The 24,386-nt window shown below is 41.4% G+C and overlaps 1 protein-coding gene across 2 annotated transcripts in view; it reads left to right on the plus strand.

The window, feature by feature from the left end:
- Positions 1-24,386, plus strand: part of Trim33 (tripartite motif containing 33) — a 151,447-nt gene that overhangs the window by 12,620 nt on the left and 114,441 nt on the right. The gene's annotated exons all lie outside the window — the stretch shown is intronic.

A 24,386-nucleotide genomic window follows, 5' to 3' on the forward strand; every position in this document is an offset into this window, starting at 1 on the left:
CTCTGGAATGCGAGTGCTGGGATAAAAGGTGCATGCCACTGCCTGGCTCCTACTCCTAATTTGTGTGTTATTGGAGGCGAGACTCCAGCAGTAAGGCGTAGGGGAAGAGGCATGGAAAGTTCTGTCCTGTTTCCTTATCAGCCACGATGCAAATAAGGGGGATGTTTAGAGTAAGGAAAGCTGCTAAAAAGGGAAACTTTCCCTAGGTAGCCACAGGATAGGGTCCCCACATTTCTGATTCCTATACCCTCAAACAATCCATTTGTTAGCTACTGCCCACTGTCAACAATGGGTGTGATTCTAAGAGCTCTCTGATTACCAGAATTGGCCCCTCTCTGAATGCATGGTTCTTAAACTTCTGTGGGTCTCCAAGAAGGCTGCAGAGACTCCTTGCCATCCATTCCCTGGGTGGCATAAGATCCGCTCCTGAGTCTTACCTTAGTTGCCTTGAGGTCTATACTGTGCCTCTCAGGAGCTGTGTCCAGGAATATGTGTTCCTGAGAACCCAGGTGTGAAAGGCTGGAGCCACAAGATCCAATTGGTCTAGGAGGCCCAGTCTTCTGAAGTTGGGTCCACCCCCCCATTCCTGGCCCAAGTTAAGGTCCTTTAGCAGTACCCTCTCCCTCTTGGATGTTGTAGCCATTGGCCAGGAGGAAGGTCAAGGTTAGTGGGCTGGTAGCTGACCTGGAACTCACTCTGTAGTCCCCGGCCAGCCTTGAACTCTCAGCAGTCCTCCTACCTCTGCCTCCTGAGTGCTAGGATTAAAGGTGTGTACCACCATATCTGGCTCTTTCTTTTTTACAAAAATGTATTTATTATTTATTTGCAAGAGAAAAGGGGGGTGCACACCAGGGTCTCTTGCCATTGCAAATGAACTCCATACACATGTACCACACTGTGCATCTGACTTTACAAGGGTACTGGGAAACTGAACCATAATTGGCAGGCTTTGCAAGCAAGTGTCTTTAATTGCCCAGCCATTTCCCCAACTATTTAGTGGCATTTCTCATTTTGTACCTTTGGTTGGTATTGCAGTTACCTTTTCATTTTCGTTGCTGGGACAAACACCCTACCAGAAGCAGCTTATGGGAGGAAAGGGTTTCTTTCAGGCTTACAGATTTCTAGAGGAAGGTCCTTCATGGCTGAAGAAGCTGGCTCCCTTCAGCATCCATAGCAGAGAGTGGGATGGGGGGAGAAGGAAGGAGGGACAGAGTGGGGAGGGAGGGAGGCCAACACCAAAAGCAGGAACAGTCAGAACTCAAACTGGCCTAAACACCCAGTAGGGCTGGTTGAAGACAGATCTCTAGCAGGAATCTGCCTTAGGAGGCTTAAGTAGGAGGTCTATGGGGATATTATGCATTTATTTAGTTACATTCAAATCATGTCAGTTGGTAATTTCATGGTTTAAAAACTGGCCCCCAATGTAAGCTCAAGTGGCTGTCAGTGTTCTGAGTATATCAAATGTGTATGCTTTTTTTTTTTTTTTTTTTTAAGGTATGGTCTCACTCTAGCCCAGGCTGACCTGGAATTCACTGTTCAGGGTGTCCTCGAACTCATAGCAATTCTCCTACCTCTGCTTACTGAGTGCTGGGATTAAAGGCATGCACCACCACACCTGGCGTGTATGCTTTTTTTGGAGAAAGTATTAGAGAAGCTACGTTCAGGCAAGAGTTACAATATTGTGGCTGTGAATTCTGTATTATGGGCTAGCTCTATGTGTGTGTGTGTGTGTGTGTGTATATATATATATATATATATATGTTTATATTCAAGTGTCTTTAAGCATGATGTGTATAAAATAATGTTCCATGTTAAATAGTTGATGAAAATGTCAGCAGAGGCCTATAGAAACCTGTGTTTTCCTATAGTAGCTCAGTGCTTATCCCTTTGTTTGCAAGCAGCTTTATAGATGTAATGGCCCTGAATGAGAGTTGAATTTTGTCAATGCAAATGAAATCTTCCATGTAAATGGAAACACTTTATTAAAGTCTCTGTGATCTAGTATTAATGTAGCCCTTTTTTATTATCATTTATTGCCTCTGTGTGTATACATGTGTATGTATATATGGGCATGTGTATACCATGGCACACGTGTGTAGATCAGATGACAACCTCAAGTTGTCCATGCTCCACCTTTTTTCTGAGACAGGGTCTCTTGCTAGGGATTCTCCTGGCTCCTCCTCCCATTGTTTTAGGAACATTGTGCCAATGCTGATGGGAAATCAAACCATGGGCAGGCTTTGCGAGCAAGTGCTTTTATCTGCTAAGCTCTCTCCCCAGTCCCAATATAGCCACTAAAAAAAACCAATACAAAGAACCGGGTGTGGTGGCACACGCCTTTAATCCCAGCACTCGGGAGGCAGAGGTAGGAGGATCGTGGAGAGTTCGAGGCCACCCTGAGATTACATAGTGAATTCCAGGTCAGCCTGAGCCAGAGTGAGACCCTACCTCGGAAAAAACAAACAAAACAAAACAAAAAAAAAAAAAAAACCAAAACAAAACTTAGAGCTAGCTTAGTGGTAGTGCCTGCTTAGAATGCAGGAGGCTCTGATTTTGATCTCTAGTACTTCAAAGAGACAGTCCACCCCCAACCTAAGTCCTTAATTGACATAATTCACAAAATATAGTTCACACATTTGAAGTGTACAGTTTGGTAGTTTTTAGTGTAGTCACTGAAGTGTTGCCACTATTAGCACGATTTTAGAACATTTTCATTACAAAAGAGACTGTACCAATTAATGGATATTACTATTTATTGCCAACACTTCTCAGACCTGTGCAACTACAATTATATCTCTGAATTTTTTGTTTAAATGGATTATATAGTGTGTGGTCTTTAATTTATAACAAGCTTCTTTGAGCATGATGTTATTGAGATTCATTCATGGGGTAACATACATGAATTTTTTTTTGGGGGGGTTTCAAGGTAGTGTCTTGCTTAGCCCAGGCTGACTGGAATCCACTATATAGTCTCAGGGTGGCCTCAAACTCAAGGAGATCCTCCTACCTCTGCTGAGATTAAAGGCGTGCATTGCCTCGTCCAGCTCTGAGTTCTTTATTCTTTTTAGGCCTGAATAATATACATCATGGCTATGGACATTTGAGTTTTTTTGTTTTTGCTCCCATGAGAAATGTTGATGAATGTGGTATGCAACAAGTTTTTGTGTGAACGTATTTCTTCCCTTTCCAAGCTGTATCCCAGGCTGGCCTCAAACTCACTACATAGCCAAGGATGATCTTGAACTTTGGATCCTCCTGCCTCCATCTGAGATTGGGATGTGTGCCCCCATGCACGGTTTTATACGGTGCTGAGAATCAAGCCCCAGGGCTTTGTGCATACTAGGCATGCACTTACCAACTGAACTACATCCTCAGCCCTGTGTGAACTTACTTTGAAATTGAGGTGTAGGTCTTCCTATTTCTTTTCTTTTTAAATATTCTGGGTTCCTTCAGTTTTTTCCCCCATGGTGTATAGATGTAAATATATCTCAGTAATTCTGTAGCTGTTGGTCGTTCTAGCCATAGTGGGAATTTAACTTTGGGGCTCATGTGTGCTAGGTATGTGCTCTACCACTGAGCTACACTCCCAGCTTAGTGCATGCACATTCAGTTAAAATTGTATATTGATCTTAAAGTCTGCAACAGATTCTGTGGGCATCTTTAGAACACCATTATTATTCCTGTCTAAATTAATATAGACATCCATTCTTATGATGGTTGTTTGCATGATATATTTTTTCCCACTGTGCTACTTTGAATGTATTTACATATTTGAGTCAAAATTATATCCTATGTTTATAGAATATAATTGTATCTTGTTTTTAATTCACTCATTTAAAACATTTTTTTTATAAGCAGGGAGAGAGAAAGAGAGAGAATGATTACACAAGGGCCTCTTACCTACTGCAAATGAGCTGCAGATGCATGTACTATTTTGTGCACCTTCCTTTACGTGTGGGTACTAGGGAATCAAACCCAGCCATTAGGCTTTGCAAGCAAGCTTCTTAACTACTGAGCTATCTCTCCAGCCCTAATTCAGCCATTTTTTCAAACTTCAGTTTCTGGTGCTGGGGATTGAATTCAGCTTTGTACTTGCTGGGCTGGTCTTCCACTGAAGTACACCCCAAGGCTTAACATCTCTGCTTTGGGGTGGCTTGTTTAGTCCATTCACATTTAATGTTATTAAAAAATACTTTTCCAAGAAGAGAGAGAGTGAGAGCAGAGCACACATGCCAGGCCTTCTAACCTCTGCAAATGAACTTCAGACACATATGTCATTTTGTACATCTGGCTTTATGTGGGTACTGGAGAACTGAAGCCTGGTCATTAGGTTTTGTTGGCAGGTAGGTGCCTTAACTGGTGAGCTATCTCTCTAGCTCCCCCGCCCCCATTTAAAGTTTTTTTGGTTTTTTGAGGTAAGATCTTGCTCTAGCCCAGGCTGACCTGGAATTAATTTATTATGTAGTCTCAGGGTGGCCTCGAACTCTCGGCAATCCTCCTACCTCTGCCTCTTGAGTGCTGGGATTAAAGGTATATGCCAGCACTGCCCAGCTCCAGTCCCCATATTTAGTGTTACTGATATAATTAGACTTATATCTGACATTTTGTGTTATTAGTTTACATCTCATGTACCATACATTCTTCTATTTGTCCATTACTGCCTGCTTTTAAGATACAGGTCCTACTGTTGTTGAGACAGATGTTCAACCAGAAGCAGCTTAGGAAAGGTCAGGGTTTATTTCAAGCTTTCAAGTCCAAGGGAATGTCATGAATGACAGAAGATGGCTCCCTTTCATAGAGTGAAGCAGAGACACACCGTCAACAGCCAGCACCACAAAACTGCCAGCTCCAACTGCTCTTCACACACCTTAGGGCTGGTCTCCAAGATCTGCTTCCCCAGTGACATACCTCTTCCCCGGTAGGGTTCTGCCCACTGGAGACTCAAGATTCAAGCTGGGCCTATGGGGCCATACATTCACACTAGTATACTCACCTTCACTGCTGTTTGTTGTGTAGTGACTTGGCTAGATCATTTTAGCAAAGTGTGTTTTCCATTGTATCATGAAAACTCTGATGTCTACTTTCAGGGGCACTACCCTTGGACATGCATAGTTTACTTCAGATGTGGTGGTTTTAGTAGGGTATGTATGTTTTGGCTGATCTCTTAAACACTCTGCCTCTGTTTGTGTCTCACCTAGCTGTTGGGTTCGGCTAATTATGCCTGGATTTCCCCCTCCTGAGATTGCTATACAGCTCTGGCTGGCATCATACTTGTGATGTAGCTCAGGCTTACCTCAAAATTGCCACAAGTGTGTGCTGCCATGGTTGGCTTGATGATGATGATTTTTTTTTGTTTTTTTTTTTTTTTTTTTTGTTTTTTGAGGTGTGGGTCTCACTGTAGCCCAGGCTGACCTGGAATTCACTCTGTATTCTTAGGGTGGCCTTGAACTCACGGTGATCCTCCTACCTCTGCCTCCTGAGTGTTGGGATTAAAGGCATGCACCACCACGCCTGGCATTGATTGTTATTATTATTTTTAATTTTTTGTTTATTTTTTATTTATTTGAGAGCAACAGAGAGAAAAAGAGGCAGGGAGGGAGGGAGGGAGGGAGGGAATATGGACATGCCAGGGCCTCTAGTCATTGCAAATGAACTCCAGATGCGTGTGCCCCCTTGTGCATTTGGCTGGCGTGGGTCCTGGGGAATCGAGCCTCGAGCTGGGGTCCTTAGGCTTCACAGGCAGGTGCTTAACCGCTAAGCCACCTCTCCAGCCCTGATTATTATTTTTTAAGATTTATTTTTATTTATTTATTAGAATGAATGTGAATGGGAACACCAGAACCTCTAGCCACTGCAAATGAACTCCAGATGCATGTGCCACTATGTACACCTAGTTTATGTGTGTCCTAGGGAACTGAACCTGGGCTCTTTGGCTTTGCAGGCAAACTCCTTAATAGCTAAGCTATCTCTCTAGCCCTGATGCTATTATTCTTTTCCTCCCATTACTTACTTTCCACCTTGTGATGAATGTGTTCCAATACCACCTGGTTGGATGCCTGAAACACAGGTGATAACAAACTTTATTACATAGACTGTTTTTCCCTAACTCTATTGTATTAGTCATGCTTTTCCTCTACATGTCTATAGCAAAATTTAACTAATAAATTAGGCTTACTAAGAAATTAACGATAGCCAGTCATAAACCAGCCAGTAATACTCAGCTATGCCTTGGCAATTGAGGATTATTTGTAAGACCTGAGATGAGTACCAAAAATTCTGGAATGCTCAAATCCCTTATAATAGAGTGTTCATAATACTTAGTAAAATGTAAATGCTGTGTGTTGTTAAATTACATGTTTAGAAGCCGGGTGTGATGGCGTACATCTCTTTTTGGTTTTTCAAGGTAAAGTTCTTACTGTAGCTCAGGCTGACCTGGAATTCATTTTGTAGTCTCAGGGTGGCCTTGAACTCATGGAGATCCTCCTACCTCTGCCTCATGAATGCTAGAATTAAAGATGTGTACCACCACACCCAGCCAAGGCACAATTTTCTTTTCTTTTCTTTTCTTTTCTTTTCTTTTCTTTTCTTTTCTTTTCTTTTCTTTTCTTTTCTTTTCTTTTCTTTTCTTTTCTTTTCTTTTCTTTTCTTTTCTTTTCTTTTCTTTTCTCCCCTCCCCTCCCCTCCCCTCCCCTCCCCTCCCCTCCCCTCCCCTCCCCTCCCCTCCCCTCCCCTCCCCTCCCCTCCCCTCCCCTCCCCTCCCCTCCCCTCCTTAACCTTAGGTTAACATTTCATTTGGGTCAAGTAAAGAATATGTAGGAGAAGCCAAGCGTGGTGGCACATTCCTTTAATCCCAGCACTTGGACGGCAGAAGTAGGATCACCATGAGTTCAAGGCCTCCCTGAGACTACATAGTGAATTCTAGGACAGCCTGAGCTAGAGAGAGACCCTACCTCGGGTGGGGAGGGGGTTGGGGAGGGCTGGTTGGGGGAGTAGGAGAAATATGTTACAAACAGCAAATGGACAAAATGAGGAGTTTGCCTACAGAAAAGTTAAATTTATGTATCTTGATATAATTCAATCATGTAAGAACTAATAATGCTTTGTACATTTCCATGTTTTATTTGGGGCATATTCTAAACTTAAATTTAATGAACAGAGTGTTAAGAATATCCACAAGCTGCTTTTCAGAAATTATTACCTATTAAAAGAATTAGTGAATAGTCACCACCAATAATATTCTCAGAAGGTGCTTCCAAATTTAGCTTTGTAGGTGTTATTTTATTTTATTTTTTCGTTTTTTTTTTTGGTTTTTCGAGGTAGGGTCTCACTCTAGCCCAGGCTGACCTGGAATTCACTATGGAGTCTCAGGGTGGCCTCGAACTCACAGTGATCCTCCTACCTCTGCCTCCCGAGTGCTGGGATTAAAGGCGTGCACCACCACGCCCGGCTATTTTTTCGTTTTTTTTGAGGTAGGGTCTCACTCTAGCCCAGGCTGAACTGGATTTCACTATGAAGTCGCAGGGTGGCCTCGAACTCACGGCGATCCTCCTACCACTGCCTCCCGAGTGCTGGGATTAAAGGCATGCGCCACCACTCCCGGCTCTAGCTCTGTAGTTTTTAAGGGGATCATACTATTTCTTTTGTCTGTAAAGAAATATTTAATTGGCACATTAGGAAAAACAGTCTATATACAATACAAAAGTACAAAACAAACATCCTACAGTATACAAATCTTGTAGCGCATATGTGGTGAAAGATTCTAAAATGTGTTTGAAGGTGTATTTTCTTTCCTTCTATTTCAGTAATTAAAATGTGCTTCTGTACCAGGCATGGTGGCTCAAGCCTTTAATCCCAGCACTCGGGAGGCAGAGGTAGGAGGATCGCCGTGAGTTCGAGGCCACCCTGAGACTCCATAGTGAATTCCAGGTCAGCCTGGGCTAGAGAGAGATCCTACCTTGAAAAACCAATAAATAAGTAAAATAAAATAAAATCAAAATAAATGAATAAGTGCTTTTGAGGCCACTGGTCAGTACCTACATACTTTCAGTTACAGGAAATTTTACTTAGTTCAAGCAACAACTTACAAGTCAGTCACAGAAAATGCATATTCTCAATCTGACTTTATACAATATTATACCTTTTTTTTTTGGTAATTAAACCTTTAGAAAATGAAAACCAGCTAAATACTTATTACATTTAACTTTTTGGTGGTGGTTTGTGTTTTAAGAGAAAAGCTTACTTAACTTGATCTGCCTCGTTTTGGTGGAAATACAGAAAGTAGGAACAAAACCCAAGACAAGCACATTCCAATACTGATTTTTACTTTGGCAGCAAATGGTGTTCTTTGAAGATAAATGAAAGTAGGCAAAATCCATTAAAGTGAAGTAGATTAATTCAGAAACCCAGTACTTCAAGTAACAGTAAAATATTGTTTTTTGAAAGAGTTAAGTATCTGTATCCATTGATAGCAATGTGATACCTACTATTGATGACTTGAGGCAAACAAAGCAGAAAATGCCCATAAGAAAAATGAAAAGTTCTCATCTTCTCTGAATTTACTTTCAGTCAATAGTCCAGTAACACTTTCTTCTCAATATAGTACTCTCTCTCTCTTAAGGCTGCTCCTGGGGGCCAGACAGTTTAGGAAATGAAGGAATGACATTAGTCTAGTAGTAACTGCTTCCATTTTTTTTTTTTTGCTTCCCTTTTAATATGCTAATAGCTGTATTTGAAAACAAACAAACGTAATTCTTAAAAAGGTACCACTTCTGATTTATCTATAAGTTTTGGAAACTAATCACACGAAACTACAAAATTAGCAGATGCCTTGAAATCTATATATAAGACACTAATTACTTCTAATTTCAAACTCTCATTTATTTATTATGTATACCACTCAATCTTTAAAAAAAGAAAGAAAAAGAAAAAAAGGCAGCTCCAAAGATAGTCTTATAGCATTCTTTTAAAAAAGGAAACTGGGCTGGAGAGATGGCCTAGTGGTTAAGGCACTTGTCTGAGAAGCCTAAGGACCCAGGTTCCACTTAAACCAGATGCACATTGTGGCGCATGCATCTGGATTTTATTTGCAATGGCTGGAGTCCCTGGTATGCCCACTGTCTCTCTCTCTCTGTCTCTAATAAATAAAAATAAATTATAAAAAAGGAAACTGTTCCTTTTAACTTTACCCCCCCCCCCCCATTTCAAACATCATTTAATTGTCTTGGTCATGGACATTTCCAAGGTGAGATTTTGTATTTTGTCCACACAGCTTCTGGTTATGGGAGAACCCATGCTTCCCCTTATTGAAGGAGTTTGGTCTGGCTGAGGTTGGTGTATCTATCTCTTCCAGTATTCTTCACCCTCATTTTTGCTTCTGGGGGCATTTCCTCTGGTACACTGTCTTCATCTTCATTAAAAGATGCTGCTACTGAAAAGGTTTGTGGAGCAAGAGTTGGAACAGTTTCCATAGGCTTCTCTGGAGGCTCTGGTTCCCGCCTGCCATTTTCCCAGCAGTGGCCTCCCATGCAGCCCAGCGAAGGAAGTCCTGGTTTCATACTTATTTTCATTTAGTTCCTCTGGGGGAAAAACAAATTCTGGTACTTACAGTTTTTTCTCCCTCCCTTCTTTCCTTTTTCCTTCCCTATCCTCCTTCCCTCCCTCCCTTTCTTCCTTCCTTTCTTCTTTCTCCCCCACAGCTCAGGCTGTTCTGGGATTCTCTTTGTAGTCTCAGGGTGGTCTTGACCTCACAGCAGTCCTTCTGCCTCTCAAGTGCTGGGGATTAAAAGTGTGTACCATCATGCCCAGTTTAGTTGTAAAATTTTTAATTACAGCTTCAGTCTTTTCATTTGTTACAGCTCTATTGAAATTAACTCTTTTGGGTTTACCTTTGGTAGATGTTCAAGAAATTCATCCTTTTTTCTAATTTTCTAGTTTGGTAGGTTTTTGAAATGTCCTTATGAGTCTCTCAATTTCATAGGAGTCTGTTGTATCTTTTTTAAAAAATATTTTATTTTAATTAATTAATTTATTTGACAGAGAAGGGGGGAGAGAGGGCACGCCAGGGCCTCCAGCCACTGCAAACGAAGTCCAGATGCGTATGCCCCCTTGTGCTTCTGGCTGACGTGGGTCCTGGAGAATCAAACCTGGGTCCTTTGGCTTTGCAGACAAATGCTTAAACTGCTAAGTCATCCCTCCAGCCCTGTTATAGTATCTTTTAAAAAAAACATTTTATTTATTTGAGAGAGAGGAGAGGGAGAGAATGGGCATGCCAGGGCCTCAAGCCACTGCAAAAGAATTCCAAGATGTACCATTTTGTGTATCTGGCTTACATGGGTATTGGGGAATTGAACCTGGGTCCTTAGGCTTCCCATGCAAGCACCGTAAACGTGAAGCCATTACTCTGGCCTCTGTAATAACTTTTTTCATTCCTAATCTTATTAAGGTCTTTTTTTGGTTTGTTTCATTTGGCTAGGGATTTATCATCTATCTAGTTTATCTTTTTTTTTTTAGTTTATCTTTGGAAGAAAACTCTTTGTTTCCTCGAATTTTTAAAAATATTTTATTTTTACTTGTTCATTTGAGAGAGGGGGGAGAGAGAGAATGACTAGAGAGAGAATGAATGGGCCCGCTAGGGCCTCCAGTGCATCTGGCTTACATGGATACTAGGGAATTGAATGTCAGTCCTTTGGCTTTGCAGGCAAATGCCTTAACAGCTAAGTCCTTTCTCCAGCCCTCATGATGATGACTTTTTTTTTTCTTTCTTGTTTTTTCCAGGTAGGGTCTCACTCTAGCCCATTGTGACCTGGAATTCACTATGTAGTCTCAGGGTGGCCTCGAAACACAGTGTTCCTCCTACCTCTGCCTCCTGAGTGCTGGGATTAAAGGTATGCGCCCGGTGATGACGACTTTTAATGAGACAGGAATATCTAGTTCCACAGTAACATATAAGATATTTTAAGCTATTTACATAATCTCCATATATGTCTTTTTTTCCCCCCAAGTATGGAACCCAGAACTTTATGCATGCTAAGTAGGTGCTCTAGCACTGAGCACTCCCAGAAACATAATTCTTTGGTCAAACTGTTGATATTATATAAGACACGAGCCTGGAGCCTGACGAAAACAGTTAAGTTTTCAAGTCCTGGAGCTTCCCCTCGCGTGCGCCAGTGTGCTACTAGGCCAGGTTTCTGTTCCCTTCCCCAGCAGCCCACAGGTGGTTGGCCACGTTCCTTGCAGACTGAGCCCCTGCCCTCTAGACGCCTGTTAGCATGTGTAGACTTGCCCTCTAGAGGGGGAAGACTCATCAATTGTTTTTTGTTTATTTTTATTTCTTTATTTGAGAGAGAGAAAAAGAAATAGGCGTGTGCCAAGGCTTCCAGCCACTGCAAATGAACTCTAGATGTATGTGCCCTCTTGTGCATCTGGCTTATGTGGGTCCTGGGGAATCGAGCCTCAAACCAGGGTCCTTAGGCTTCACAGGCAAGCGCTTAACTGCCAAGCTATCTCTCCAGCCCCCTCATTGATTTTTTTTTTTTTTGGTTTTCTGAGGTAGGGTCTTGCTCTAGCTCAGGCTGACCTGGAATTCACTATGTAGTCTCAGGGTGGCTTCGAACTCACAGCAGTCCTCCTACCTCTGCCTCCCAAGTGTTGAGATTAAAGGTGTGCGCCACCACGCCCGACTTCCTCATTGAATTAAAAAAAAATTTATTATTAAATATATTTGTTGCGGGAAGTACAGAGCCAAGGAAAGGCACCCATGTGGCTAAAGATGCCAAGTGGAGGGCCTGGGGGGGAAAGGTAGAAAGAGAAAAAAGAAAGTTTAAGGAGCTCTTGCCATGTGGGAAGCTGGAGGGTATAAAGGAGCCCATGTGGAGAGTCAGGGTAGTGGCCTGCCGCCTGGGTCCAGCCAACCCAGGCCATGTCTAGGGAAAACCCTCAGCTCGAAATTCCCAAGTGGTCCAAGACTTAAGTTTTTTTTTCATTTCTAACTAATTGATTTCTGCTCTCATCTTGATTATTTCTTTTTATCATCATTTTTTTCTCCCTCCCATTATACAGGTCTTATGTTAGGATAGCATCAGCTGTTGTGAGATCATGCGTTCCATGGCCATTTTGAGTCTGGAAGACAGTATTGCAAAGTGCTCCTCCTTTCCTTTGGCTCTTGCATTCTTTCTGCCATCTGCAGTGGTCCTTGACTGAGCTTTGGGTTTGACAAGAGATGTGCTGAATACTCCACTGTCACGTCTCAGCACAGTGGTCACTGCTATCTGAAAAGAAAAACTGTCTTCTGATCCAACCTGTTAATCTGTGTGATTGGGGAGCTTAGTCCATTGATAATCAGAGGTAATGTTGAAAGTTAGGAGTTAATCTTTGTCATGTTGGAAGAATTTATAGTTTGCTGTTTTCTTAAATTTACTTATTTGTTTGACAGATAGAGAAAGAGGCAGATAGAGGGAATGGGCGTAACAGGGACTCCAGCTACTGCATATGAACTCCAGACATATGTGTCGCCTTGTGCATCTGGTTTATGTGGTTACTGCAGAATGGAACCTGGGTCCTTAGACTTTGCAGGCAAATGCCTTAACTGCTTAGCTATCTCGTTAGCCCAAGTTGGCTGTTTTCTTGGTCTTCATTAACTTTAATTACTGTTCTTGTTTTCAAAGAAATACTTTTATTTATTTGCAAACAGAGAGTGAGTATATGTACGCCAAGGCTTCTTGCCACTGCAAACGAACTCTGGAAGCATGAGCCACTTTGTGTATCTGATAATTAGGAACACATGAACATCATAGATCTATCTTGGTAAAGTGTTTCCCAGGTTTACATAAGGACATAAAACTATTTAACATATGAAGGAGCCAGCAAAAATTAGCATCACTACATAGAAGTCATCCTTTGTATTTTAATGTTCAGCTCATTGAAATAATAGGTATACAGTTCTTATAAAAATTAAATTTTTAAATCCGGCGTGATGGTGCACACCTTTAATCTCAGCACTCTGGAGGCAGAGGTAGGAGGATGACTGTGAGTTTGAGGCCACCCTGAGGCTACATAGTAAAGTCTAGGTCAGCCTGAGCTAGAGTGAGACCCTACCTTGAAAAACAAACTAACAACAAAAAAAATAATAGTCAAACCTTTAGACCTCTTACAGATATAGGGAACAGTGTTAGTGACTACAAAAAGATGGACTTTTTTCCCCCAAATTTTTATTAACAGCTTCCATGATTATATAAAAATACCCCATGGTAATACCCTCCCCTTTGAAACTCCATTCTCCATCATACCCCCTCCCCATCTCAATCAGTCTCTTTTTTTGATGTCATGATCTTTTCCTCCTCTTATGATGGTCTTATGCAGGTAGTGTCAGGCACTGTGAGGCCATGGATATCCAGGCCATTTTGTGTCTGGAGGGAGCATGTTGATAGAGTCCTGCCTTTCCTTTGGCTCTTACATTCTTTCCGCCACCTCTTCCACATTAGACCCTGAGCCTTGGAAGGTGTGATAGAGATATTGCAGTACTGAGCACTGCGGTCATTTCTTTCCATCACCTTGATACCTTCTGAGTGGTTCCAAGGTCACTGCCATCTGAAAAGAGAAGATTCTCTACCAAAAGTGAGAGTAGCATTAATATAAGGGTATGAACATTAAGAGAAGTGCTTGCTTTGCTAAGCATAGTATATACATTTAGCCAGACAACAGCAGACATTACACCCCTAGGGCTCATGACTACCCCTGTTTTATGTTTTCAGTATCAGGGATGTATTCCCTCCCATGGAGTGGGCCTCCAGTCCAATTAGAGGGCAGTTGGTTTCCACCATGACAGATTATTGCACCCGCTGGCTCATTTGGCCTGGTTGGCCAAATATAAGGTTTGCAGTGTCCACTGTTGAATATCTTCACTGGTGATTTCTCTCTCTCCCATTGAATTGCATACAGAATGGCTTCTTCGAGCTTTCTGTCAGCTGGTCTACATGGAGGAGGTTATCAGCTCAGTTCCAGCAGGATTTCTCAGTTGCCTTGCAGCCCAAGTATATGGAGTTTTCAGCAATAGTATCTTACCATCTATTCCTGGTGGGAAGCCAAGGGCCTTGGCAATGGCCTGTAATGTTTGGGAGCATCAGGGTAGGATTCGCTTTTTTTTTTTTTTTTAAATGTACAAATGCATCTCTTATATATACTAATGTATTTAGAGCAAACAGTTGTAGACAAGTATTTCAAATAGCAGGACTGCTATATGTCAGGTTTTTCATCTGAATGATACTGATTAAAAATAGTAGAAATGTCTGAAGAATTTAATTACTCCATTTTTCATGTTGACAATTGAAATACAATGTATATTGTATAAAAGAGTGCTTACAGTCATTTTGTCTGAATTAAAATTACTTGCCTTTAGCTCAGTAAACTTTTGCATAATATATAAAGGTTAGAAGACACAGCTCTGTACATTTTTAGTCAAAGATATACATAAGTAATAAAGTCTACTAAAATTACCTTGAAATTGTCACTTGTAAATTTGTCATTTAAATTAACATAGATATTTAAATGAACTTTGACTTTGTTAAGACAGTCTTTTATTTGTTCAAATGGGCTTTTACTATAGCCCATATTGGTCTTAAAATTCACATTGATTGTCCTACCTAAGCCTCCTGAGTGCTGGGATTAGAGTGTGCATCGCCATAGCCAGCACTTTTTATTTTTTTAATGTTTCGAGGTAGGGTCTCACTCCCAGGTTGACCTGGAATTCACTGTGTAGTCTTAGGCTGGCCTTGAACTCATGGCAATACTCCTACCTCTGCCTCCCATGTACTGAGATTAAAGGTGTGTGCCACTACACCTTGCTTTCAGAACTATATTTAAAGAAAGCATTCTTGTTTTAAACATAGAAAATTAGATTTTAGTTTCACATTGATACATTAATTTTTGGCCTTAGTTAATTCCTTAATATGGTCACATTTTGAAGTGAATTTTATAAAATTTTGAAAACACCACTATTGATCATAAGCCAACCTAATCATCTGGTACATAAATTTATTTCAATATGTAATAGCCCTATTCAATTACAGCTGTAAAGTCATTAAAAGACTTCAGCCTAAACAGAAATTTAAATATGATCTGATTGTGTTCAAAGCTTGACATAATTAACAGTGAACAGAAATGTTTAAATTCTTGACTCTTAAAGTTAGACCTTTTAAAATTTTGTTAAAAGTATGTGAACATTAAGAAAATTGTGGGCTAGAGAGATGGCTTAGCAGTTAAGACACTTGACTGGGAAGCCTAAGGAACCTGGTTCCATTCCCCAGAACCCATGTAAGCCAGATACACATGGTGGCACATGCATTGGGAGTTCGTTTGCAGTTGGCTAGAGTTCCTGGTGCACCCATTCTTTCTCCCTGAAATAAATAAATTCTTTAAAGCGCCAGGCATGTTGGTGCACGCCTTTAATCCCAGCACTTGCAAGGCAGAGGTAGGAGAATTGCTGTGAGTTTGAGGCCACTCTGGGACTACATAGTAAATTCTGGGTCAGCCTGGGTTAGAGAGAGACCCTGCCTTGAAAAACAAACAACAACAAAAAAGAAAATCTTAATTGCTTTGAATAAATGAAGCATTAAAATACAACCTGTTGCCAGAGGTGTACACTGCTTTAGAATTTTGGGGAATAGTGTTTTCTGTTCTTGTGTTATTGAACGAGATGATTTTGAATAAAGGCCTTTATCCCTGGTTAAAAACTTGTATGTAAATTTTGGCTATGGATCAACCTAGTTACATATATATCTTGTGAGATTAATTTTTGTTTTTTATTTTTAAATTTTTATTAGCATTTTCCATGACTTAAAAAAAAATCCCATGGTAATCCCCCCCCCACTTTCCCCTTTGAAATTCCATTCTCCATCATATAGATTTATTTTTTATAATCCTGTAAAGCTCAATTTAAAACAAATCTATTCATTTATTGGAGAAGGTATATATGGGCACACCACAGCATCTTGCCACTGTAAACAAGCTATAGATGCCTGCTCCACTTTGTGCATGTGGCTTTGTGTGGATACTGGGGAATGGAACTTGGGCTGATAAACTTTGTAAGCGAGCACCTTTCAACTGCTGAGCCATTCCTTACCCCCTCCCCTCCTTAAAAATTTTATTTACTTAATGGCAGACACGTGATACTTTGTCTGGCTTTACATGGATATTGGGGAATTGAACCCAGGTCAGTAGGCTTTGCAAGCACATTCATTTTTTTAAAATTATTTATTTGAGTGAGACAGACACAGAGAGAAAGACAGATAGAGGGAGAGAGAGAGAATGGGCGCGCCAGGGCCTCCAGCCTCTGCAAACGAACTCCAGACGCTTGCGCCCCCTTGTGCATCTGGCTAACGTGGGACCTGGGGAACCGAGCCTCGAACCGGGGTCCTTAGGCTTCACAGGCAAGAGCTTAACCGCTAAGCCATCTCTCCAGCCCATACAAGCAAATTCATTTTTATGTAATTACAATATTCCCAACACTGTATAGATCATATTCAGTTCTGGTTTCCTTTGATGCCTTTCCCGAGGAATCTATTGTTATAACAGCCCACGCTTGTCATCTGTCAGCAGGAAGAGGATAATTGAAGAAAATATGTATTGCTTTAATTTGGAGAAACAGGATTGGAGTGACAAAGTAAGTTCAGAATACTGCAGGGTTGGTAGACTTTGGCCAGTGAGTGAAAGGTACCAACATGGGCAGGGTCCAAGGATAAGACAGAAAAGAAATGAGGGTTTGAAACCATGCTTTTGTAACAATTCTTGATTTCAAGTATGTTCTAATTCCAGAGGAGAGTTGCTTTGTTTTGTGACTTACATAGTAACCTGCATTAAGATTGCTGGTGCTGCCTGATGCAAGCAAAATGCCTAAGGAGTCAGTCAACCCATCACCATCTCAAACCCTTAGAAACACCAGCACTTTCCAGCCTGAATTCCCTTCATGCTGAGATATATTTTCTACCATCTAGCAAGTACCACCACCTCTGACTCCATTTCTGGTTATTGAACATGCCTACTATGTGCTAGCTACATGGGATCTGCATTTTGTGGATGAAAACAAAACTTGGAGTGGTTTAGTAACATGTTCAACATCACACAATTAGAGTCAGTGGTTGGTTGAACTTTAGGTTTCCTGGTAAACCTAAGCCAAAGGACATAGGGTGGGGAGATGGATGTGAGAGAAAGAGAGACAGACACTGACTGAAGGTCAAGAGAGAGCTGTGCCCCCTGTTTCTAATGGCACAAAATACTAACTGTTTAGAAAGAACAAGGCACTCGACTTGGGCTTTGTTCCTGAGTGACTTAATTGAATAAATGTCATGTGAAACTTGTTCTTTGGGGAGGTGTTAACACAATATTTATTCATTCCAGATAGGGCTCAGAGGACCAAAATCCAATTTTGGTGAACTAGTGAGTTCATTGGGGTTTCTTACAGGGCACGGGTGAGGGCTACTTACAGGAGCATGGGTGACTAAACAGCAGCTGCATTGCAAGATACCATGCTGTATATCCTGGTTGGCGGCCTCATGGAAGCTGCATCACAAATGCTAAATAACCTCCTGCTTCCTATATAATCTTGCTTCTGTAAACCAAGATCATGTACAGCCATGGGAGGACAGGAAGGGCCAACAGCTGAAATCCCAGGTGAGGGCCTTGTAACCCACTCCTCTGTCAACTACTGTGTGTCAGTAGCTCATTACCATAACCATAGATCTGGCTATCACTGTATTGCTCTGTTCCAAAGTTGCCATGGCTACCTGGTGAAAGCATTCTTTATTTTAAGATGGCATCATGTTATGTCTGGAAGAAAACTAAGAGACTGTTGCTAACTAATAATCACAATAATCATTTTTATCCTTCTTTCCTGAAGCAGGTTGGAGGGTTTACATATACCTCTTCAGTTATTCTAAATAATCACATAGTATAGTTGACGAGTCTTGCCATCGCTTACTATAATCTCACACTGGCCAGTAGTTTACCATGCTTAACATGCTGTGACTGAGTCCAGACTAATAGACAACTTTGAGGTCCATTTAATTGGCAGAGCTAAAAGCCATTTTGACATTCATTAATAAAGCAGGCCCTTAGTATCAGAGGCAGAAATTATTTCCTTTTTGTTTCCAGATCATAACCTAGTCAGCTTGGACAGATCATTTTCTAGCCTTTGATAAGATTAGAAGATTGGAAAACCTACTTTTTTTTTTTGTTTTTTTGAGGTAGGGTCTCACTCTAGATCAGGCTGACCTGGAATTCACTACGTAGTCTCAGGGTGTCCTCGAACTCACGGCGATCCTCCTACCTCTGCCTCCTGAGTGCTGGGATTAAAGGTGTGCGCCACCACGCCTGTCTGGAAAACCTACTTTGAATTAGTGCCTTTGAATCAGTGTGTCTGTCTCCCCGCTCCTTAGGTGAAGAGTTCTTAATATAAAAAAGAGCTAGCCTAAAACAACCCAGGTCTCTCTGTGCTTGTCATTTATTTTATTTTTTATTTTTAGAGACAAAACAATGTGGTTCGATGCTGATGCTAAAGAAATGTCAATTTTAAGTCAAGATCTGAGCTTTGGTTGCCATTTACCTTTGGTTTTTATTTCTTGGAAAAAATTTCATTATCCTCTCTGCTTCCAGGGGATGGTAGGACTAGCTAGTGAAAGAATACTGAGAGGGCCTTTTTCTTCCTCCAAGGCATTCCCAGAGGAGGGTATAAAAATTCTTCTTACGGCATTATTTACAGCACTTTGAACGGTCATTTGCTTCACAGTTCATATCTTTTCTAAGACCAGGTTTCTTGAACACAAAGATTGCATAGCTTTGTTTCTATCCCTAGGGGTCCACTGGGAATCTTTGATGGCTCAGCTATTTCATTCAGTAGACACTCCCTGAGAGCCTATTTACATGCCAACCTTGTCCCAGGTGCCAAATTTTAATTGACAGTAGCAGGTATATGCCTCATTATTATATATCTGCACTCCAGACAAGTTATGGATGGCATTTATAGGTATAACCATTGCATATATTAGAAATTAATGAAAATGATTTAAAAATGAATAGTTTTTGATTATTTATTTGAGAGCGACAGAGAGAGAGAGAAAGAGGGAGAGAGGGAGGGAAGGAGAGAGAGAGAGAGAGATAGAGAGAGAGAGAGAGAATGGGCATGCCAGGGCCTCCAGCCACTGCAAACGAACTCCAGATGCATGTGCCACCTTGTGTATCTAGCTTTCGTGGGTCTTGGGGAATCGAGCCTTGAACCGGAGTCCTTAGGCATCAGAGGCAAGTGCTTAACCGCTAAGCCATCTCTCCAGCCCTGAACAAAATTTTAAATAATATTTTCATAGTGTTACATATGTCAGACTTAAAAAAACTATTTACTTAGAACTGGGCGTGGTTGCACATGCCTTTAATCCCAACACTTTGGAGGCAGAGGTAGGAGGATTGCCATGAGTTCAAGGCCACCCTGAGATTACATAGTGAATTCCAGGTCAGCCAGGGCTAGGGCTAGAGTAAGACCCTACCTCCCCCCAATTTTGTTTTTATTTAGAGAGAGAAGAGGGGGCGGATAGAGAATGGCCACGCCAGGGCCTTTAGCTCCTGCAAATGAACTGTAGATGCATGTGCCCCCTTGTGCATTCATTTTACGTGGGTACTAGGAAATTGAACCTGGGTCCTAAGGCTTCACAGGCAAATAAATGCCTTAACTGCTAATCCATCTCTCCATCCTCTTGTCAAACTTTTATAGCATTATAGTACATGTATCTAAGAACATTTTCTGTTACTAACAAGTATTGTGTGTAATGATTCAGTGAATGGAGATTCTAAATCCAACTTTGCCTTCTTGTGAGTAACTCTGGTTTTTATCATAGTTTTACATTGTACATACACAGCAAATGAGAATAAATTATTTAACCTTGCAACATTGTTTACAGCAAAGTACTATTCATAAGCAATGAATTTATGTTTGGTGACAGCTTTATTATCTCAGTATCAAAATTGGCTGTCTCAACATTGACAATAAATATGTTAATATGTAGAGTAAAGCGCAAAAATCATGTAAAGATATTTCTACATATAGGCTGGTCCTAGAAATCTTTAAATTTATTTATTTATTTATGAATGAATGAATGAGAGAGGGAGAAGAAGGGAAGGAGAGATTGAATGAGCACATCAGGACCTCCAGCCACTGCAAACAGGCATACATGGGTACTAGGGAATTGAGCCTAGTTCCTTAGGCTTCTCAGGCAAGTACCTTAACTGCTAAGTCATCTCTCCACCCTCTAAAATTCATTAAAAATGTTTTAATAATTTTATTTGATAGAGAAAGAGGCAGACAGCGAGAGAGGGAGAGAGTGTAAGTGCACCAGGGCTGCCTGCCACTGCAGATGAACTCTAGACACATGCACCAATTTCAAACCAAGGCCATCAGGAATTGCATGCGAGTGCCTTTAAAACCACTGAGCCATCTCTACAGCCCTAAAATTGTAAATTTGCATTTTAGGGCATTGAAGAGATTTCCTAGTGGTTAGTGCTTGTTTGCAAAGCCTACTGGTCTGAACTCAGTTCCCTAGCACCCTCATAAAGCTGGCTACAAAGAGGCACATGCCCCAGTGTACCTACAACTGGCATGCAGAGCCAGGAGAATCCAAAGCTTATAAGTCAGCTAGTCTGACATTTGTAACAACAAGAGATCCTATCTTAAAGAAGGTGAAGCAAAGACAACTGCAAGTTGTTCTCTGATCACATATGTGCTGTGGCATGCACTCCTGTACATATACACATACAAATAAACTAACTTCATTTTCTTTTGTCAGCAAAAAGCTTAGAAATTTTCTGAGCATTAACAAAGCATATTTAAATAATTTAATTGGCCTTTGAGTGAAAGGTATTAGATATCTTTCTTTTTTATAAGACTTAATAGCTGTTTTAATTTTTTTATTTTGAGAGAGAGAATATTGGGCCAGGATCTCCACCACTGCAATCGAACTCCAGACACTTGCACCACTTAGTGGTCATGTGTGACCTTGCACTTGCCTCACCGTTGTGCATCTGGTTTATGTGGGATCTGGAGAATTGAATGTGGGTCCCTAGGCTTTGTAGGCTAAGCCATCTGTTCAGCCCCTTAATAGCTCTTTTTTTGTTAGGCACAGCGTAATCATACTCATGTTTGTAGGGATTGGATTCTCCTGTAATTCCCATTGTGAAAAAGATATTTGACAAACATGCATATTCATCATTATATATGTTCTGCAGTCTTAATAAAAAGTGCAGATTTATCAGTTGTGTATTAATAATCCTGAAAAAGAAGTTCATAGCAATAATGCAATTAATAGTGTGATAATTTGAATGTGATAACGTAAATGTATGGTCCCATAGACTCTGGTGTTTTATTGAAATTGAGTTTGCAACTTCAGCCCCTAGCAGAGCCCTGCTAGAAGGTCATTGAGGGTGGATATGATTCCAGCCCAAAGGTGAGGAGAGAGCAGTTTGAGCTCTGGTATGCTGATTGCTGCTTGTTGGTGTGGCTTGCTGTAGTTTTTTCCTCACTGCTTGGATGTAGGGAAGTAACTAGCGTCTTCCATCATTGATGGAACTTCCCCTGCATCTATAAGCTTGAAATAAATTGTTTCCTCCCATAAACTCTGTCTGGTTGGATATTTGCCCCTGCAATGTGGAGCTGATTACAACATATTCTCTTTATTTATTTATTTGTTTTTTTTTTTGAGGTAGGGTCTCACTCTAGCCCAGGCTGACTTGGACTTCAGTATGCAGCCTTAGGCTGGCCTTGGTCCTTCTGCCTTTGTCGCCTGAGATATTTTTATTTACTTATTTATTTGACAGAGAAAGAGGGAGAGCAAGTGAGAGAATGGGCGCACCAGGGCCTCTAGCCACTACAAACGAACTCCTGATGGGTGCGCCCCCGTGTGCATCTGGCTAATGTGGAACCTGGGGAATCTAACCTGGGTCCTTTTTGGCTTTGCAGGCACATACCTTAACTGCGAAGCCATCCCTCCAGCCCATAAAGGATTTAAAAAATCAACCTCAATTTCTAGAATTAACATGTTGAGAACACCAGACCCAAGCCATTACACCAGCAAGCCTAAAATTAGTATTTTCTTTCTTTCTTTCTTTCTTTTTTTTTTTTTTTTGGTCTTTCGAGGTAGGGTCTCACTCTGGTCCAGGCTGACCTGGAATTAACTCTGTAGTCTCAGGGTGGCCTTGAACTCATGGCGATCCTCCTACCTCTGCCTCCCGAGTGCTGGGATTAAAGGCATGCACCACCACACCCGGCTAAAATTAGTATTTTAATTAGTTAAATTAGGCCTGTGATAACGTCCTCATACAACAAGTTTTTTCTTAAGGTTACATGCTATAGTCATTTGTTACAAACCTGCATTTTAGCTAGGCATGGTAGCGCATGCCTTAAATCCCAGCACTCTGGCCACCCTGAGACAACATAGTGAATTCCAGGTTGGCCTGAGCTAGAGTGAGACCCTACCTCGAAAAACAAAACAAACACCCCCCCCCCTGCATTTTAGCTAACCATGTTTTCAAAGGAAGTGAGGAGGAAAAAAGCATCAGCTACTATATTAATGTGGTCCAAAATCATCTCCAAAATACAGTCACACAGAAATACATTTTAAATTAGGCATGCCAAACATAGTAATTCAGCACACAGTAAGTTGACAAAAGAAAGAAATGGAGGGCTGGTGAGAGGGCCAAGTGGTTAAGGACACATCTTGCTCTTAAGTGTGAGGCCCCGAGGGAGCCTGAGACTGCCCATGTTCAACTCTCCAGAGCCAACATAATCCTGTAACCCCAATCCTTTGGGGATTAGAGATCACAGAGTCACTGGGTCTCTAGAGCATTAAGCTCTGGAATCAGTAAGATAATTCATCACAAGGAAAAACAGGCAGGTGAGTGATGGAGGGGGACATCTGACATTCTCCTCCAGCCACCACAGCAAATGCATGGTATGATGCATCAGCACATACATGTGCATATACCACACATACTGTACATATGCAAAAATGCAAAAGTGATGAAGTGGCTAGAGGTTTGTTGCTTGTTTATTTTCAGAAACTTTAGGAGCAGATTACCCCCCCCCCCAGGTAGGGTCATGCTTTAGCCCAGGCCGACCTACTTTATGTAGTCTCAGGGTGGCCTCAAATTTACAGCAGTCTTCTACAACTCTGCCTCCCAAGTGTTAGGATTTTTAAAGGTGTACCTGACTCACAGATTAAGTTTTGCCCTATGTTATTTTAGATACACTGTTTCCATTTCCTTCTTCCATGGTGCTGACAAGATAGAGATCTGATTTAGTGTTGCTTTCTCTGTAGACTTTGGATCTCTGCGTTTTTTTAAAATTTATTTTTTATTTTAATTCAAGGTAGGGTCTCACTATAGCTCAGGCTGACCATCTCAGGGTGGCCTTGAACTCACAGCGATCCTTGTACCACTGCCTCCCGAGCGCAAGTGCTGGAATTAAAGGTGTGCGCCACCACACCTGCTTTTGGATCTCTGTTTTGATGAGGTTAGAGTGACCACAGAATCTGTTGCCATTTCCTTGGAACTGGTTTTCAGGCTAGCTGTGAGAGCAGTACTTGTGTCACTGCTTCTCCTGTAATGGCTTGTAGACCCAGGCAGATGAGGTGGAGGTCACCCATCTCCTGTAGACAGTTGGCTCTTCCTGATGTATTAATGTATTCTTGTTCTCCCCGTATTCTTTTTCATGCCAGATGCATTCATGGTCCCCACAAATGCACTTTCTTTTTTTGAGGTAGGGTCTCGCTCTACCTCAGGGTGGCCTTGAACTCATGGTAATCCTCCTACTTCCACCACCATGCCTGGCTTAAATGCTTAAATGCACTTTTATATTAATCATAAGTTTAGAAATTACTAGTAGGGCAGAATTTTCCTTGTGGAGAATTCTATCCCAAAAGGTTCTAAAGAATTCTAATAGTTCGGAAGAGCACCAAAAATACCAGCATGCTTCCATTTTCCCTGAATCACAGCAGGTGTCCAAATGGCTCAACAGAAGTCCAAACTTGCTTAGAAAAATTTCCAAACAGCTTGTCATGCAAACGGTTGCATTGAGCCCTAGGTGACTCAGAAAAGCCTCCAGGTCAAGTTGAAAGTAAAACTTCTAAGTGTACTTACCCATCAGGGAGAAATTTATCAAATATCATGCTTTTTAAAAGGAAAATTATTAGAGAGGGAGAGAGAGAGAGAGAGCGCGTGTGCGCGCGCCAGGACCTCCATCCACACTGCAAATGAACTCCAGAAACGTGCCGCCTTGTTCATCTTTCTGGCTTATGTGGGTCTTGGGTCCTTTGGCTTTGCAGGCATGCACTTTAACCACTTAGTCATCTCTCCAGCCC

This window comes from Jaculus jaculus, chromosome 19 (genome assembly GCF_020740685.1).
Source record: "Jaculus jaculus isolate mJacJac1 chromosome 19, mJacJac1.mat.Y.cur, whole genome shotgun sequence".
NCBI lineage: Eukaryota > Metazoa > Chordata > Mammalia > Rodentia > Dipodidae > Jaculus > Jaculus jaculus.